Source organism: Hylobates moloch, unplaced genomic scaffold (assembly GCF_009828535.3).
Source record: "Hylobates moloch isolate HMO894 unplaced genomic scaffold, HMol_V3 SCAFFOLD_13, whole genome shotgun sequence".
Classification (NCBI taxonomy): Eukaryota; Metazoa; Chordata; class Mammalia; order Primates; family Hylobatidae; genus Hylobates; species Hylobates moloch.
This window is the reverse complement of record NW_026652288.1, coordinates 47,305,443-47,313,438: the sequence shown is the minus strand read 5'-3', so window position 1 is coordinate 47,313,438 and position 7,996 is coordinate 47,305,443. Positions and strand designations below refer to the sequence as shown.

General features: G+C 45.6%; 1 non-coding gene across 1 annotated transcript; it reads right to left on the bottom strand.

Moving 5' to 3' along the window:
• Positions 1–1,073: 1,073 nt before the first annotated feature.
• On the bottom strand, positions 1,074–1,175 carry LOC116481373 (small nucleolar RNA U13). Its single transcript, XR_004251535.1, has one exon. It is a non-coding gene; the product is annotated as a small nucleolar RNA U13 (small nucleolar RNA).
• Positions 1,176–7,996: the final 6,821 nt, after the last annotated feature.

Genomic DNA, 7,996 nt, shown 5'->3' with positions numbered 1-7,996 from the left:
TATTTTTGAGTGTGATACAGCCTAGTGGACCTGTATATGTGTTTATAAGTTTAAGGTAACATGTTTACTTACAAATTGCTCCTCACCCCATCCAACACATCTCAGCAAATAATTCAGGATGATAGAATATATTACATTACTCTGAATTTATACATCATATCACCTTATAATTTATTTATTAATTGCACTTATTACAATATCCTTAAGATAAATTCCTAGCAGTGGGATTTTTAAATGAAAGGATTATATACATATTAAATTTGGATAGTTAGTCCCAAATTGTTCTCCAGAAAGTTTATGCCAATTTACACTCTCGCCAAGTATTGCCACCATATTTTTAAGGTTGCCTAGTATTCTGTCATGTAGATGTACCATAATTAAAATGCTTTAATAGTGCCTTCCCAGGCCAGGGGCGGTGCCTCACGCCTGTAATCTCAGCACTTTGGGAGGCCGAGGTGGGCGGATCACGAGGTCAGGAGTTCGAGACCAGCCTGGCCAACATAGTGAAACCCAGTCTCTACTAAAAATACAAAAAATTACCTGGGCGTGGTGGTGGACACCTGTAATCCCAGCTACTCAGGAGGCTGAGGCAGGAGAATCACTTGAACCTGGGAGGAGGAGGTTGCAGTGAGCCAAGATCGCGACATTGCACTCCAGGCGGGGTGACAGTGCTAGACTCTGTCTCAAAAAAAAAAAAAGTGCCTGCTCTCCTTTTTCTCTTCCTCTTCCTCTCCTTCTCCTTTTCTTCTCCTCCTTCTTCTTGTCATCGTCATCGTCAGACAGGTAATGTGCCAACGCTGTAAAAAGGTGGCACATCTCCGCCGGGTGCGGTGGCTCACGCTTGTAATCCCAGCACTTTGGGAGGCCGAGGCGGGCGGATCACGAGGTCAGGAGATCAAGACCACGGTGAAACCCCGTCTCTACTAAAAAAATACAAAAAAAAAATTAGCCGGGCATGGTGGCGGGCGCCTGTAGTCCCAGCTACTCGGAGAGGCTGGGGCAGGAGAATGGCGTGAACCCGGGAGGCGAAGCTTGCAGTGAGCTGAGATTGTGCCACTGCACTCCAGCCTGGGCGACAGAGCAAGACTCCGTCTCAAAAAAAAAAAAAAAAAAGTGGCACATCTCATACTTGTGCGTGAACACCCAATCATCATGTGTATGACCCACAAAAGGATCGTGCATGCTATTATTATTGCTGTTATTACTAGATATTTTCACTTTTTTGCTAATATTATTATTATTATTATTCCAGATGGAGTCTCGCTCTGTCGCCCAGGCTGGACTGCAGTGGCGCTATCTTGGTTTACTGCAAGCTCCGCCTCCTGGGTTCACGCCATTCTCCTGCCTCAGCCTCCTGAGTAGCTGGGACTACAGGCGCCCGCCACCACGCCCGGCTAATTTTTTTTGTATTTTTAGTAGAGACGGGGTTTCACCGTGTTAGCCAGGATGGTCTTGATCTCCTGACCTCGTGATCCGCCTGCCTTGGCCTCCCAAGGTGCTGGGACTACAGGCATGAGCCACTGCGACTGGCCAATGTTATTATATCATATTATTGATTTTTTTTGGCACTTTTTCCATTTTCTTTTCTTTTTTGAGACAGGTTTTCACTCTGTCACACAGGTTTGAGTGCAGTGGCATGATCACAGCTCACTGCAGCCTCAAACTCCTGGGCTCAAGCAATCCTCCTGCCACAGCCTCCTGAGTATCTAGGACTACAGGAGTGTGCCATCATGCCTGGCTAATTTAAAAAATTTTTTGTATAGACAGAGTCATGTTATGTTGCCCATGCTGCTCCCAAAGTCCTAGCTTTCAGTGACCCTCCCACCTTGGCCTCCCAAAGCACCATCTTCTTTTTTATTAAAAAATATGGCTGGGCGAGGTGACTCACGCCTGTAATCACAGCACTTTGGGAGGCCAAGGCAGGTGGATTGCTTGAGCCCAGGAGTCTGAGACCAGCCTGGACAACATGGTGAAACCCCGTTTCCACACATACACAAAAATCCCCAAAAATTAGCTGGGTGGGGTGATGCACGCTTGCAGTCCCAGCTTCTCAGGAAGCCGAGGTGGGAGGATCTCTTTGAGCCCTGGAGGCCAAGGCTGCAGTGAGCCAAGATTGTGCCACTGCACTTCAGCCTGGATGACAGAGTGAGACTCTGTCTCTTTAAAAACAAACAAACAAAAAACGGACATGGTGGTTCACGCCTGTAATCCCAGCACTTTGGCAGGCTGAAGGGGGCAGATCACCTGGGGTCAGGAGTTCGAGACCAGCCTGGCCAACGTGGTGAAACCCCGTCTCTACTAAAAATACAAAAAATTAGCCAGGTGTGGTGACATGCGCCTGTAGTCCCAGCTACTCGGGAGGCTGAGGCAGGAGAATCACTCGAACCTGGGAGGCGGAGGTTGCAGTGTGCCAGCCTGGGTGACAAGGGCAAAACTCCATCACACACACACACACAAAAGTGGTTCATGCCTATAATCCCAACACTTGGGGAAGTAGAGGCAGGAGGATACCTTGAGCCCAGAAGTTTGATATCAGCCTAGGCAAGATAGGAAAATCCTTTCTCTATTAGAAAACAAACAAACAAACAAACAAATAAAACATTACTTGCCTCTTTTTGTTTGTTTTGTGAGATGGAGTCCCAGTTGCTCAGGAGGCTGAGGCACGAGGATCAGTTGAACCTGGGAGGTGGAGGTTGCAGTGAGCCTAGATCGCACCACTGCACTCCAGCCTGGGCGACAGAGTGAGACTCCATTTCAAAACAACAACAACAACGAAGACAAAAAAACAAAACAAAAACAAAGAGTGTCCTTTGTGAAGCTGTGAAAAGTATTAATTTTGTTAAATCTCAACCCTTGAGTGAACATCTTTTGAAAATTCTGTCTAACAAAATGGGAAGTATGCGTAAAGTGCTTTTGCTCCCTACCAAAGTCTGGTTGTTTGGAAGAAAAGCACTTGTGTTATTTAGACACAAGCTGAACTAGCCAATTTTTTTCAGTGAACGCAGTTTTTTCTTGAAAGTATAATGAACTATGTTTATTGAGTCTTGAGTATTTGGCAGACAGTTTTACAAAAATAAAGTAAGCCTGTCGCTTCAAGGAAAACAACTTAACATTATTTGTTGGCAATGAAAGTTAGAACTTTCAAGTGAAATAGAATTTTGTACCTGCCACCCAAGCTTGACCGTTTCCCAATACTTAAAGACTTTTCTGATGAGACTGGTGGTGATATTAATGAATGTTATTTTAAAAACGTTGTATAGTGAAATGTGGCAACATTTGGAAGCTCTGCATAGCTCAGTGAACCAATGTATTCCGAATGACCAATTCGTTGATGATACAAAATCATGCATGGGTAAAAAAATCCAATCAAAGTGCAAGATAGATTTTCATATAACCCAGAGTGGAAAAGGCTTATTGATATGGTTTCAGATTTTACATTGCAGCTAATGTTTAGGAAACAAATATTTCAGCCTGGGCAACATTGGGAGATGCTGTCTCTACAATTTTTTTTTTGTTTTTCAATTTAGCCAGGCGTGATGGCACCTCCTTGTAGTCCCAAGTACTCAGAAGGCTGAGGTGGAAGGATTGCTTGTGCTCAGGAAGTCAAGGCTGCAGTGAGCTATGATTGTACTACTGCACTCTGCACTCCAGCCTGGGTGTCAGAGCAAGACCCTGTCTCAAGAGAAAAGAAAGAAAGAGAAAGAAGAAAGAAAGAAAGAAAGAAAGAAAGAAAGAAAGAAAGAAAGAAAGAAAGAAAGAAAGAAAAGAAAAGAAAAGAAAAGAAAAGAAAGAAAGAGAGAGAGAGGGAGAGAGAAAGACCTGTTTGTTGAGTGTGGCGTAATAAACAAAAGGCAACTAAATCCTGCATCATACAGTTCCTGTTTTTTGTTTTTTTAGACATGGAGTCTTACTACGTTGCCTAGGCTGGCCTCAAACTCCTGGGCTCAAGTGATCCTACTGCTTCGGCCTCTTGAGCAGCTTGGACTACAGGTACAGTGGCTCAGAATTCTTCATATAGTTTAGCCGAAATAACTTATCACAAATATATTGAATGGAGGCCAGGGGTGGTGGCTCATGCCTATAATCCCAGTGATTTGGGAGGCTGAGGTGGGTGGATCACTTGAGCCCAGGAATTCAAGACCAGCCTGAGCAACATGGTAAAACCCCATCTCTACAAAAAATACAAAGAAATTAGCCAGGTGTGGTGGTGCACGCCTGTAGTCCTAGCTACTCAGGGGGCTAGGTGGGAGGATCACTTGAACCTGGGAGGTTGAGGCTGCAGTGAGCCATAATGGCACTACTGCACTCCAGCCTAGGGGACAGAGTGAGACTCCATCTCAAAAATAAACAGGCTGGACATGGTGGCCCGCACCTGTAATCCCAGCACTTTGGGAGGCCGAGGCAGGTGGATCACGAAGTCAAGATAGCGAGACTATCCTGACCAACATGATGAAACCCCATCTCTACTAAAAATACAAAAATTAGCTGGGTGTGGTGGCGCGCACCTGTAGTCCCAGCTGCTTGGGAGGCTGAGGCAAGAGAATTGCTTAAACCCGGGAGATGGAGGTTGCAGTGCGCCGAGACCACACCACTGCACTCCAGCCTGGTGACAGAGTGAGATTCCATCTCAAAAAAAAAAACAAAAAAACAAACAAACAAACAAAAAAAACTAACAAAAAACCCAGAAAAGCAAATATATTGAATGGAGAACTAATATGAGAGTCCAGCTGTTTTTTATTATTAACTCACACACTAAAGAGATTTGCAAAAGTTTAAAACAATACCTCTTCTCACTATTTTTTGTTTTAGAAAATACAATAGTTTAAAAATATATATGTATGTTAAAATTAGTGGTCTTATTATTATTTAACATGAATTTATAAGTATATATTTACAGTTTTTCTGCTTTAATTTCTTCTCTTCTTTTTTTTTTGAAACAGGGTTTCTGTCACCCAGACAAGTGCAGTAGCGAAATCATAGCTCACTGCAGCCCAGAACTCCTGGGCTCAAGTGATCCTTCCTTCTCAGCCTACTGAGTAGCTGGAACCACAGGTGTGTGCTACCACACCTGGCTAATTAAAAAAAAAAAATTTGGCCGGGCATGGTGGTTCATGCCTGTAATCTCAGCACTTTGGGAGGTCAAGGTGGGTGGATCACCTGAGGTCAGGAGTTCAAGACCAGCCTGGCCAATGGTGAAACCTTGTTTCTAACAAAAATGCAAAAACTAGCCAGGCATGGTGGTGTGTGCCTGTAATCCCAGCTACTCAGGAGGCTGAGGCAGGAGAATCACCTGAACCCAGGAGGTGGAAGTTGCAGTGGGCTGAGATTACACCGTGGCACTCCAGCCTGGGCAACAGAGTGATACTCTGTCTCAAAAAAAATTTTTTTTTTTTTTGTAGAGATTCAGTCTTGCTTTGTTGCCCAGGCTGGTCTCAAACTCCTGGGCTCAAGTGATCCTCCCACTTCGGCCTCCCAAAGTACCAGGATTACGGGTGTGAGCCACCGTGTCTGGCCTCAATTTCTAATATGGTAAATATCAATAGATATTAACCCACAAGGCTGGGCATGGTGTCTTACACGCGTAATCCTGGCACTTTGGGAGGCTGAAGTGGGTGAATCACTTGAGGTCAGGAGTCCGAGACCAGCCTGGCCAACATGGTGAAACCCCATCTCTACTGAAAAAAATACAAAAATTAGCCAGGAGTGGTAGCACATGCTAGTAATCCCAGCTACTTGGGAGGCTGAGGCATGAGAATCGCTTGAACCCAGGAGGCAGAGGTTGCAGTGAGCTGAGATTGTGCCCCTGCACTCCAGCCTGGGTGAGAGTGAGACTCTGTCTCAAAAAAAAAGAAAAAGAAAAGAAAAGATATTAACCCACAAAAACTAATGTCCTTTGTAGTTCCCAATAATTTTTTTTTTTTTTTTTTAGACGGAGTTTTGCTCTTGTTGCCCAGGCTGGAGGGCAATGACATGATCTCAGCTCACTGCAACCTCCGCCTCCCAAGTTCAAGCGATTCTCCTGCCTCAGCCTCCCGAATAGCTGGGATTACAGGCACCCACCACCACACCTGGCTTATTTTGTATTTTTAGTAGAGACAGGGTTTCTCCATGTTGGTCAGGCTGGTCTCAAAATCCCGACCTCAGGTGATCCGCCCACCTAGGCCTCCCAAAGTGCTGGGATTACAGGCTTGAGCCACCATGTCCGGCTGATAATTTTTAAGTATGTAAAGGAGTCCTGGGACTCAGAAGTTTGAGAACCATTGCTTTAAAGCCCCTAAATGACCCTCCCTATTACAACCGTTTCCCTCCCCCACCAGTAACTACTATCCAAGGTTTTAAATATTGCCTTTCTTTTTCCTCTAGTTTACCATACATATTCTATATATGTATGGACACATTGGTGTCTGCCAATCAAGTTTTATTGATGGCATGGTTGCATGAGCTCAGTTTCCCCCATATAATGTTGTTCATGAAGCCCCTACTCAGAGGATTAGCATTAGTCCAGTCCTTATTTTTGTTGTTGCCTTTGGGACACTTCTCATTCATGTAATCAAAAGACCTTGGTACATTAAAGTTCCAGTCCATCAAAGTTTTGTTAGTTGTGGTTGTGACACTCTGCCAGAGTCAGCTAAAACAGGCCATTTCCACCTCCCTGCCATGCAGAGGGTGCCAGATCCTCAGTAAGCCTGAGCCTGCATTCTGCTGGTGTGCTGGTGTACACTGTGGTATTGGGAATGCTGGTGTAGTTTACTACTTGCAGGACAAGAAGGTCACTCTGGTCAGCAGCAAAATGAGGTCTAGGATGGCAGATCCAGCGCTGCTTCAGGTTATCCTTTGTGGCCACAGTTTGGGAGAGCCTAACAAAAGTGTTTTTGTTTCCAGGCCTCTGCTGCCATTTTCTTGTGAAAAAAGCAGATGGACAGGTTAGTGCCCCACCCTCCATCCTCTGGGGTCTCACGCATTCCCTACCTATCAGATGGGCTTGGCCTGGGTTAGTGTAGCAATTCCATCTGTCTGTCTCTTCCTGAGGCTGTTAACCTCTATGGGCACCCACTGCCCTTGTTGCTTGACTCAGACCTTTCTGTCTCAGTTGTCCAGTCCAGGAAGGGAGGTCACATCCTATACAAACTTGACATGTTGCTCACCTGAATGGAAGAATCAGGCATCCCCAGCACAGCTTGTGGGACCTAGCACCCTGGTATTTCTGGGTCCCATTCTCCACCCCTGTGGGATCACATAGAGTGGAGTCACTCAGTGAAGCCTCACCTCCAGATTAGAGTCGGGGTGCCTTCTCTGGGCTAATATAGCAGCCTGAATTGCAAACCACTCCCAAGGTGTGCACTCTAAAGGGAAAAAGGGAAAAGAATGTCTGGGAACACTAAGATTGGGATTTCAAAGGTGCAGCCTAGCGGGTGGCTGCCTGGTCCACCAACACCCCTGCTGAGCTCAGTGTCCCTCAACATGCACCGTGGTGCTGTTTCCCTTGCACTGGAGTGCAGAGTTTAGTGTCAATACTGCCCTAGTCAGACAGGGGTGCCATCCCATTAGCAAGCCATCTTGATGTCTTTCTTCAGTTGTTGTGTGAGCTGGGTGTTTCATTATTAAAAGTTTTCATTCAGAGGATGATGAGGTATATGTATTTCATGAGAGAGTGCCCACTGGCAAGTTGCATGGTCAGTGAAGCATGTTTCTTGGTCAGAGTAAAGTCCCATAGGTCATCCAAAAACATGACACAAGTTCCTCTCAAGGGTGCAGGGTGGTCATGTTAGACCCAGCATCCACGTGAGTGATGTATATTTGTCTCTTTCAGGCAGCAAGTTCTTGTCCCTACACAGGGGTTCCTTTAACAGTCCAGTCTCCTAGTTGCCATTCTCCTGACCAGGTGGCTGGGCTGTTGGCAATGGCCCTTGAGTCAGTGAAAATGAATGGATGGCTGCTGCAGCCTGGTGGATCCCGTCTGCTTGTTGTTTCACAGAGCCATCAGTAAAACATGCCA